Consider the following 10811-nt stretch of genomic DNA (forward strand, 5'->3'; position numbering starts at 1 on the left):
TCTGGGGAGGTGAAGAAATTGGTTTCTCTTATTCATCTTCTTCGGGTGTAGCGGGTGGTTTACTGACTATGTGGATAGCTTCTACCGTATCTGTTGTTTCTAGCTTTCGCGACTCCGGATTCTTGGGGATAAAGGTTAGTTGGCAGAATGGTTTTTTCTATATAGTGAAATTTTATTCCTCTTGTTCTTTGTCTGATAAGAGGATTTTGTGGAGGGATTTGCTGATTCTTAAAAATAAGCACACTGATGGAGAATGGTTGTTTGGTGGAGATTTTAACGTTGTGAAAACGAGAAATGAGAAGGTTGGGAGATCTGCTGCCAGTACCGAATCGGAGAGGAGATATTTTTCGGAGTTTATAGATAGTCCTGGTCTCAGTGATGTTCCTTGTAAAGGCCGTAAGTACAGCTGGTATAGTGGGGATGGGAGATCCAAGAGCAGGATAGATAGGTTTCTTGTGTCCGATTCTATCGTTTCCTTGTGGGGTGTAGTTGGTCAAATTATTGGTTCCCGAGATGTTTCCGACCATTGTCCGGTATGGTTAGAAGTTGATCAGGAGGATTGGGAGCCTAACCCGTTCAAGTTCAACAACGAATGGTTTTCTAATAAGGACTTTTTGCCTTTTGTCGAAAAGGAGTGGAAGGCGCTAGAGGTGAACGGAAGAGGCGATTTTGTTTTGAAAGAAAAGATCCGGTTATTGAGAGACAAGCTGAGATGGTGGAATAAAACATGTTCATGTTGTTTTTGGGAACTAGTGGGTATACCATGTATGCATGCTGTGTCTGCCATGAGTTATCAAAGTTTGAATCCAGAGTCATATGTAGACGAGTGCTATACTAGAGAGGCATATCAAAAGTGTTATGAACATAATGTGAGCCCCATCAATGGGATGGAAATGTGGCCATCAGTAGATGTGGAAGATATGCTGCCACCTTTGTTTAAGAAAGGACCTGGTAGGCCAAAGAAGTTAAGGTATAGGGAACAAGATGAGTCTGGTTCAAGAATGAGAAGGCCTGGTATTTCATATAGATGCACCAAGTGTGATCAGTTTGGGCATAACTCAAGGAAATGCAAAAGCAAGGAACAAAACCCTAATGCACTAAAGAGAAAGGTAAAGCACTAAATACATTTACTCAATTTATTAACTTGTTGTAAACACTTGGTTGCTTATAATAAATTGCATGATTTTCAGAGAAAGGCACCAAGAGCCAAAGCTGCACCTGCTGGAAATAATAGAGATCTCCCTGCTGAAAATGATGAAGCTGCAACTGCACCTATTGGAAATGAGGAAGCTGCACCTACTGAGAATTATGATGATCCTGAAATAGATGCTGTAATTGAAGCTATGCTGCAACAAGAAGAATTATCACAAGTCCGCAATCCCACACCCTCTACACATGTTCAAGCTGCAGCAGTCAATCCAGTCCCTGCATCACATGTTCAAGCTGAAACAACAACCATAGCAGCTGATCAACCTAAGTCTACTGCATCTGTTGCAAAAAGAGAAAAGAAAAAGGGACCTGTTAACAAGCCTAAGAGGAAAAGGGTTAGTGAAAGGATTAAGATTTTGAAGAATTCAAGGCAAATTAGTGGGGCTGGCTCAACTTCAAATGCACCATTGATGATTGATGATGCATCAGAAAAATGGGAGGACATTGCAAGAAGAATGACTCAGTAGTTTATTTTGTAACTCTGCCCCAATGATATTTTGTAATGAACATGTTATTAGGGGAATTCATTGTTTTTGGTGACTGTTTGAAATGAATATGTAATAGATGCTGTAAGGTTTCTAAGCCTCTTTTTGTAATGAACATGTAATGATCATTGTAATGCAACTGTTATGAATATTATAGTGTTATTGATCATTGTAATGCAACTGCTATAGCAGTCTGTTATGGCATACCATATGGCATTATGGTATTTTGATATGTGGTTCAATTGTTTCTGCATTCCATAGATAAGTTGGTAGAGTTTATTACTTTGAAAACTATACTAAACTAAACTAAGATAAACATTGACTGCCAGGTGTGTATTATGGCATTATGGTATTCTGATATGGTATTTTGATATGGCATACCATATGGTTTTGTTTTATAGCAGGAATCTTATAGATCAGAAACAATAGCAGTCTATGGCATTATAGCAGTCTATTATTTTGATATGGCATACCATATGGTTTTGTTTTATAGCAGTCTGTTATTTTGATATGGCATACCATATGGTTTTATTTTATTATAATAGTACCCATCAAAAAGTAATACACTATAGCAGTCTGTTATAGATCAGAAACAATTTCTCTGTTATAGCAGTCTATGGAATTATGGTATTTTGATATGGCATACCATATGGCAGTCTGTTATGGCTCATAAATTAAGCTTCATTCACAACAAGCTGAAAATTAAGCTTCATTCACAACAAGCTGAAATTAAGCTATCATATAAATTAAGCTTGATTCACAACAATCTGAAATAACATTGAGCAACATTGATTTACATTAGAAATTTGAGTTACACGACATTCATACATCATGTTTCTTACATTCTTCCTAAGCCTATAACAGATATCCTTACATTCTTCCAAAGCCTATAACAGATATCCTTACATTCTTCCTAAGCCTATAACATAAAACACCCAGTAACAAGCAACTATTGATATCACAAATTTCACTACTTTTCTAGTGTTGTCAATAGTAATCTTCAAGTCTTCCATCTAATCCATGTGTGCTACTAAAAAAACTCAAAAAATTATTAAAATAATGAAGATTCTGGTGACTGGTTGGGGGGAGGGGCCAATATGCATGAATCTGAATATGTTAGGGATGGAATCTAAATTTTCTTTTTTACAGGGGGTTTTTTCAAACCTCGCTAATATGGCAGGGGGTAAAATAGCTATTATCCCTTTTTTAGATTTATCGAATAATCAATGTATTTGGTCTGTTTATATACTAGATACATTGATTATTTAATGAACCTAAAAAGTGAGTTGTCTCTTATATAAAGAAACGAAGGTACACTAGTACAAATAATACAATATAATTTTAAAATTTACACCCGATTTACTAAAAACGGGTGTAATTGAGAATTTTTGGTGGCAATTTTATAAATAGAATGTCACTTTTGTATTATCTGGTTATAATATACACCCTTTTTCCTAAAAATAGGTTTAAATTAAAAAATTTATTATAATAAAATTTCAATTACTCCTTTTAAACTAAAAAACGGGTGTAATTGTATATAAACAAAAAAATTGTTTAATTTTATAACTTAAAATACATAATCTATGTGGCAATATTAATGGGTCTAAATATAATCTATGTGGCAATACTAAAACTCTTTAATAACATAATTTATTAAAATATACAAAACCAAAATTCAATCAATTCTGAACTTCATCGTGCATGCCGAACCCATTTTTCAATCAATTCTGAACTTCATCGCTTTCATCGCATCGCGTTGCTTCTGTGATTTCGGGTTTCAGCAAAGTTTGATTTCAGGAAGTGTATCATGTTGCTTCTGTGAATCCTTTCTCATTCGCTCAACTTCGCTTCGCTTCTGTGACGACTGAAAAAGACTTCGCTCATTCGCTCATTCGCTCTCTTCTTCTCCAACACCGCACCGCTCATCTGCTCACTGAAACTGAGAGGAAATCATTTCGCAGTGACGACAACGAAGTTGAGAGGAAACCATTTCACAGTGAAGACGTTGGTAAGGAAGAATTAGGGGTTTTATACTTTGAGCGACATTGGTAGCTGAAGAATTAGGGTTTATACTCGCAAATTAGTTCCTATTGCTTGATTTTGTTTGAAATGAATTTTGTTTGTGTGAACTTTTTTTTTCTTTTTCTGTGACATTGCTTGATTAGATAGTTCTTCAGACTTTGGATAGTTTTTCTGTGACATTGCTTTGTTCATTCAATATTGAGCATGTCAAACAAGTTCTAATGGAAAACCATATTGTTTTGACATTGCTTTGTTTTCTGTGAAATAAATTTTATATGAAGGCTGGAAGGGAGAAGGTGCGAGATAGAGAAGAACCTGCAGAGAAAGTGTAGACTCATAAGGGGTTTACTCAAGCATCGTTCGATTAGTTTTGAAAGGCAGGTCTGAATCTGTGACTTAATTTATTATATATCATTTGAAGCATCATATGAGTTTGAGAGTTTGTTTCAATCCTATATCTTTGTTGTTGTTGATTTTGTTTTCACTTAATAGCTCATTGGTGCTTGAAATATTTAGATGTGACCTGTTTTGTTACACATTTATGTTTTTGATTCTTAGTGATGTGGGTGATTTTGCTAAACCATTGAAGGGGAAATTTGACTCTTCTTTAAACCTTGCGATGACAGAAACTATATAATCAGATTTCCCTTTTGAATTTTTTCCATTTGTAAGTTCATTGATAGAATGATATTCAGGTCATCTGTTTCTTAAGTATTAAACCCATCACTATCAAAACTGTACCTCTATGTCCATGAATGAAAAAAAAGTAGATTGAAATCTCAGTCTTTGATAGCTCAGTTGCTTGTTTCCTAAATGTTTGTTTATTTTTATTTATAAGCATGTATTAGTTGAGAAAATGGAGTATGAAGTGTTCTTTAAATGACGAGTCTTTTTTTCCTTATGTTCTTTCTCCTCAAATCACTTTATCATTCCATACTATAGTTTCCTTGTATTTGTAACTTTGTATTGTTTGATTGGATATGTGTTTGTGGCCTTCTATTTCAGTGCTAATCAGTGTTAGTATATTATGTACCAAAAGACAATTCTATGAATGTTACTAGTTGATAGTGCTGGCCTTTTCTTTTGGAATGATTAGCTTTCTGATGAAATTCCCTTTCCTGCTTGAATTCTTTGTTCTCGTTTATATATGTAATTGCTTTGGCATTCTTTAAGTTTATTTCTGCATAGATTTTGCTGGGCCTTTTCTTTGTTTCTTTCTTGTTTTTATTTCTTTTCATAACTTGTGTCTATGAAGCTCTAGGGACTTACAATCTTAACTTTTCTGATTTTCTGATTTGAATCTTTGGTTTGATAACTATGTTTTGTTCATCTATGCATTGGTGGTGTATTATTAGGTTCTAAAAGTCTATCCATTTCCAGCAACAGTTACAGCATTTCAATTGGGCTTTGCTTCACTGGTGATTAATTTGATCTGGATTTTGAATCTTCATCCAAGACCAAACATTAGAAGATCACAGGTAAGTTTGATTTTCGATGAAAATTGACTAAGTTAATTTTGATCTGTTAGTACTGTTGGTAATAAGCAAATCTGAAGGCTCTTCTTTCGTCTTCGTCGTCGTTGACTGCGGGGTCTTCGAGGAATGTGAGTGTGAGTAGTAGAGGTAAGGTGGTGATTGTTCATGGTGATGATTTTGGTAGTAGTAGTTGTTAGAACAAGATTTGTTCTGATCAATATTCTTAGTTTTGATGATAACAAGGATATGAATTTTGTGTGAGATAATGTGGTACTCTAATCCTATGCAATTTCCCTTTCAGGAAATATATAAAGAGTATGCACAAATCTGCGCTCAGAAGCTTTGTCTCAGAAGGTTCGGCATGCAACATCAGAACATGGTCTGGCAAGACATCAGAAGATGGTCAGGGCAGAATCAGAACATGGGTCTATGGAAGCATCAGAAGAACTTGAGAGCAGAAGCAGAAGCACTGAAGTTCTCATGGTATCACGCTCAGAAGCACTTCAAGGTCAGAAGACAAGAAGATGCTATGCACCAAGCTGTTTGACTCTGATGATATTCAAACGTTGTATACATAAACATCAGATCAGAAGAAAGTACAGGTGGCAGGCTACGCTGACTGACAAAAGGAACGTTGGAAGCTATTCAAGGCAACGTCAGTAGACACAACGTGAACAAGGCTCGAGGTAGTTGACAAAAGCGTGAAACATTAAATGCAATGCTGTACGGAATACGCAAAGCATTAAATGCTCCCAACGGTCATCTTCTCAAGTGCCTATAAATATGAAGTTCTGATGAGAAGCAAGGTTACCAACTCTTGACGATTTCTGTGAATATTAACTTGCTGAAACGCTGTTCAAATCAAAGCTCAGAAACTTCATCTTCATCAAAGCTCACTACATTGCTGTTGTAATATATTAGTGAGATTAAGCTTAAATGTTAAGAGAAATATCACTGTTGTGATTATAGCTTTTCAGAAGCATTTGTAATACTCTTAGAATTGATTACATTAATTTGTAAGTAACTAGAGTGATCAAGTGTTGATCAGGATACTCTAGGAAGTCTTAGCTTGTGTCTAACAGTTGTAATTAGAGTGATCACGTGGTGGTCAGGATACTCTAAGAAAGTCTTAGCTTGTGTCTAAGCATTTGTTCCTAGAGTGATCAGGTTGTGATCAGGATACTCTAGAAGACTTAGTCGTGGGCTAAGTGGAAAACCATTGTAATCTGTTGCGATTAGTGGATTAAATCCTCAGGTGAGGTAAATCACTCCGTGGGGGTGGACTGGAGTAGTTTAGTTAACAAGGAACCAGGATAAAAATAAATGTGCAATTTATTTTTATTGTTCAAGATTTTAAGACTACACTTATTTAAACCCCCCCCCCCCTTTCTAAGTGTTTTTCTATCCTTCAATTGGTATCAGAGCGCCGGTTCTAAGGTGCAAGCACTTAACCGTGTTTAGAAAAGATTCAGGAAGAGAAAAACGCTTCAATAAAAGATGGCTGGTGAAATTCCAACAAATACATCTGCATCTACATCTGGCTCTGCTGAGCAATACAATGGTAACAATGGTTATACTAGACCACCAGTATTTGATGGTGAAAACTTTGAATACTGGAAAGATAAACTAGAAAGTTACATTCTTGGTCTAGATGGTGAATTATGGGATCTTCTGATGGATGGTTACAAACATCCAGTGAAAGCCAGTGGCGTAAGGCTTACAAGGCAAGAAATGGATGATGATCAGAAGAAGCTTTTCAAGAATCATCATAAATGTAGGACTGTTTTGCTGAATGCTATCTCTCATGCTGAGTATGAGAAGATATCTAACAAGGAAACTGCCCATGATATATGAGTCATTGAAATTGACCCATGAGGGAAATGCTCAAGTCAAGGAGACTAAAGCTCTTGCTCTAATCCAGAAATATGAAGCCTTCAAGATGGAGGATGATGAAGATATTGAGAAGATGTTCTCAAGATTTCAAACTCTAACTGCTGGATTGAGAGTTCTGGATAAAGGCTACACCAAGGCTGATCATGTAAAGAAGATCATCAGAAGCTTACCCAGAAGATGGGGTCCAATGGTGACTGCATTCAAGATTGCCAAGAATCTGAATGAAGTTTCGTTGGAAGAGCTTATCAGTGCCTTGAGAAGCCATGAAATAAAGCTAGATGCAAATGAGCCTCAGAAGAAAGGTAAGTCTATTGCATTAAAATCTAATGTTAAAAAATGCACTAACGTTTTTCAGGATAGAGAAGAAGATCCCGAAGAATCAGAATCTGAAGAAGAAGAAGAACTGTCCATGATCTCCAGAAGGGTAAACCAACTCTGGAAGAGCAAGCAAAGGAAGTTCAGAGGCTTCAGAAGTTCAAAGAGATTTGAACGAGGAGAATCTTCCGGTGACAAAAGATCTGACAAGAAGAAGGCTGTCTGCTATGAGTGCAATGAGCCTGGACATTACAAGAACGAGTGTCCAAAACTTCAGAAGGAGAATCCCAAGAAGAAGTTTCATAAGAAGAAAGGTCTTATGGCAACATGGGATGATTCTGAATCAGAATCAGAATCAGACTCTGAAGAAGAGCAAGCCAACTTCGCGCTGATGGCTACAGAAGATGATGGATCAGAATCTACATCAGAATCAGATTTTGAAGAGGTATTTTCTGAACTATCTAGAGAAGAGTTAGTTTCCAGTTTAACAGAACTTCTGGAACTCAAGGCTCATCTTAGTATCAAATACAAAAAGCTGAAAAAGCGGTTTGAATTTGAAACTAAGAAGCTGGAATTGGAAAATTCTGAACTCAAGGAAAAAGTTTTAAATCTATCCAAAGATAGTGGATCTCCTTCTGAAACAGAAAAATCCATTCCTCGCATGAATCATATTCTGAAAGAATATGACTCGAGCTTCAGAAAGTTCTTATCTAGAAGTATTGGCAGAAGTCATCTTGCTTCTATGATATATGGTGTTTCTGGAAACAGAAGGTTTGGTTTTGGCTATGAGGGTGATACCTCACATAAATTTGAACCTGTTGATGATCTGAAGATCACATACAAGCCATTGTATGATCAGTTCAAATATGGCCATGCACATGATATTAGGCTCACTTCACATGCACAGAAGTTTAACACTGTTCACACCAAGAAGCTTGTGACACATCCTAAGAAATATCATGCTGACAAACCTAAAGAATATCATGTTGTTCCTCCTGTTAAATATTTTGCTAAACCCAAGTTCAATCAGAACTTGAGGAGAACTAACAAGAAAGAACCCAAGAAATTATGGGTACCTAAGGAGAAGATAATTTCTGTTGCAGATATCATTGGCGGCAAAGAGGACAAAAAGCAAAATGTCATGGTACCTGGACTCTGGGTGCTCGCGACACATGACGGGAAGAAGGTCTACATTCTAAGACCTGGTGCTTAAGCCAGGTGGAGAAGTCAAGTTTGGAGGAGATCAGAAGGGCAAAATCATTGGTTCTGGAACCATAAGTCTTGGTAACTCTCCTTCCATAACTAATGTACTTCTTGTAGAAGGATTAACGCATAACTTATTATCCATAAGTCAATTAAGTGACAATGGTTATGACATAATCTTTAATCAAAACTCTTGCAAGGCTGTAAGTCAGAAGGATGGCTCAATCCTATTTACAGGCAAGAGAAAGAACAACATTTATAAGACAGATCTTCAGGATCTTAAGAATCAGAAGGTGACTTGTCTTATGTCTGTTTCTGAAGAGCAATGGGTCTGGCACAGAAGATTAGGACATGCTAGTTTGAGAAAGATTTCTCAGATTAACAAACTAAATCTTGTCAGAGGACTCCCTAATCTGAAATACAAATCAGATGCTCTTCATGAAGCATGTCAGAAGGGCAAGTTCTCCAAACCTGCATTCAAGCCTAAGAATGTTGTCTCTTCCTCAAGGCCGTTAGAACTTTTGCACATTGATCTGTTTGGCCCTGTCAAAACAACATCTGTCAAAGGGAAGAAATATGGATTAGTCATCATTGACGATTATAGCCGCTGGACATGGGTAAAGTTCTTGAAACACAAGGATGAGTCTCATTCAGTGTTCTTTGAATTCTGCACTCAGATCCAAACTGAGAAGGAGTGTAAAATCATAAAGGTCAGAAGTGATCATGGTGGTGAATTTGAGAACAAATTCTTTGAGGAGTTCTTCAAAGAAAATGGTATTGCCCATGATTTCTCTTGTCCTAGAACTCCACAACAAAATGGAGTTGTAGAACGAAAGAATAGGACTCTACAAGAAATGGCCAGAACCATGATCAACGAAACCAATATGGCTAAGCACTTCTGGGCAGAAGCAATAAACACTGCATGTTATATTCAGAATAGAATCTCTATAAGACCTATTCTAAATAAGACTCCGTATGAATTGTGGAAGAACAGAAAGCCCAACATTTCATATTTTTATCCTTCTGGATGTGTTTGTTTTATTCTGAACACTAGAGATCATCTTGGTAAGTTTGATTCTAAGGCACAAAAATGTTTCCTTCTTGGATGTTCTGAACGCTCTAAAGGCTACAGAGTATACAATACTGAAACATTGATTGTAGAAGAATCAATCAATATCAGGTTTGATGATAAGCTTGGTCTTGAAAAACCAAAGCAGTTTGAGAATTTTGCAGATTTTGATATTGATATATCAGAAGCAGTAGAACCAATAAGCAAAGCTGCAGAAGCTGATAGTCTCAGAAGCAATGGATCAGAAGATCAAGTTGCTGCATCTTTAGAGAATCTCAGGATTTCTGAAGAACCAACTATCAGAAGATCACCTAGACTTGCTTCAGCTCATTCAGAAGATGTGATCCTTGGAAAGAAAGATGATCCCATCAGAACAAGGGCATTCCTTAAGAACAATGCAAAATGTCAATTAGGTATTGTTTCTTTGATCGAGCCAACTTCTGTTGATCAAGCTCTAGAAGATCCAGACTGGATAATTGCCATGCAAGAAGAACTAAATCAGTTTACAAGGAATGATGTATGGGACTTGGTTCCTAGACCAAAAGGATTTAACATCATCGGCACTAAGTGGGTATTCAGAAACAAGCTAAGCGAGAAGGGAGAAGTGGTAAGAAACAAAGCCAGACTGGTTGCTCAAGGTTATAGTCAGCAAGAAGGGATTGACTACACAGAAACCTTTGCACTAGTGGCCAGGTTAGAATCTATTCGTCTATTAATTTCTTTTGCCACTCAACATAACATCACTCTTTATCAGATGGATGTAAAGAGTGCCTTCTTAAATGGTTATATAGATGAAGAAGTTTATGTTCATCAACCTCCTGGTTTTGAAGACTCAAGTCTCCAAATCATGTTTTTAAATTAAAGAAATCATTATACGGATTGAAGCAAGATCCTAGAGCTTGGTATGAACGTTTAAGTTCTTTCCTTCTGGAAAATGGTTTCACTAGAGGAAAAGTTGACACTACTCTCTTCTGTAAAACATTTAAAAAGGATATTTTAATTTGTCAAATATATGTTGATGATATTATCTTTGGAACATCTAATGCTACACTTGAAAAGGAGTTTGCTGAGTCTATGCAGGCTGAGTTTGAGATGAGCATAATGGGTGAACTCAAGTATTTCCTTGGGATTCAAATCAAT

The sequence above is a fragment of the Vicia villosa genome, linkage group LG1 (assembly GCF_029867415.1).
Source record: "Vicia villosa cultivar HV-30 ecotype Madison, WI linkage group LG1, Vvil1.0, whole genome shotgun sequence".
Taxonomy (NCBI): domain Eukaryota; kingdom Viridiplantae; phylum Streptophyta; class Magnoliopsida; order Fabales; family Fabaceae; genus Vicia; species Vicia villosa.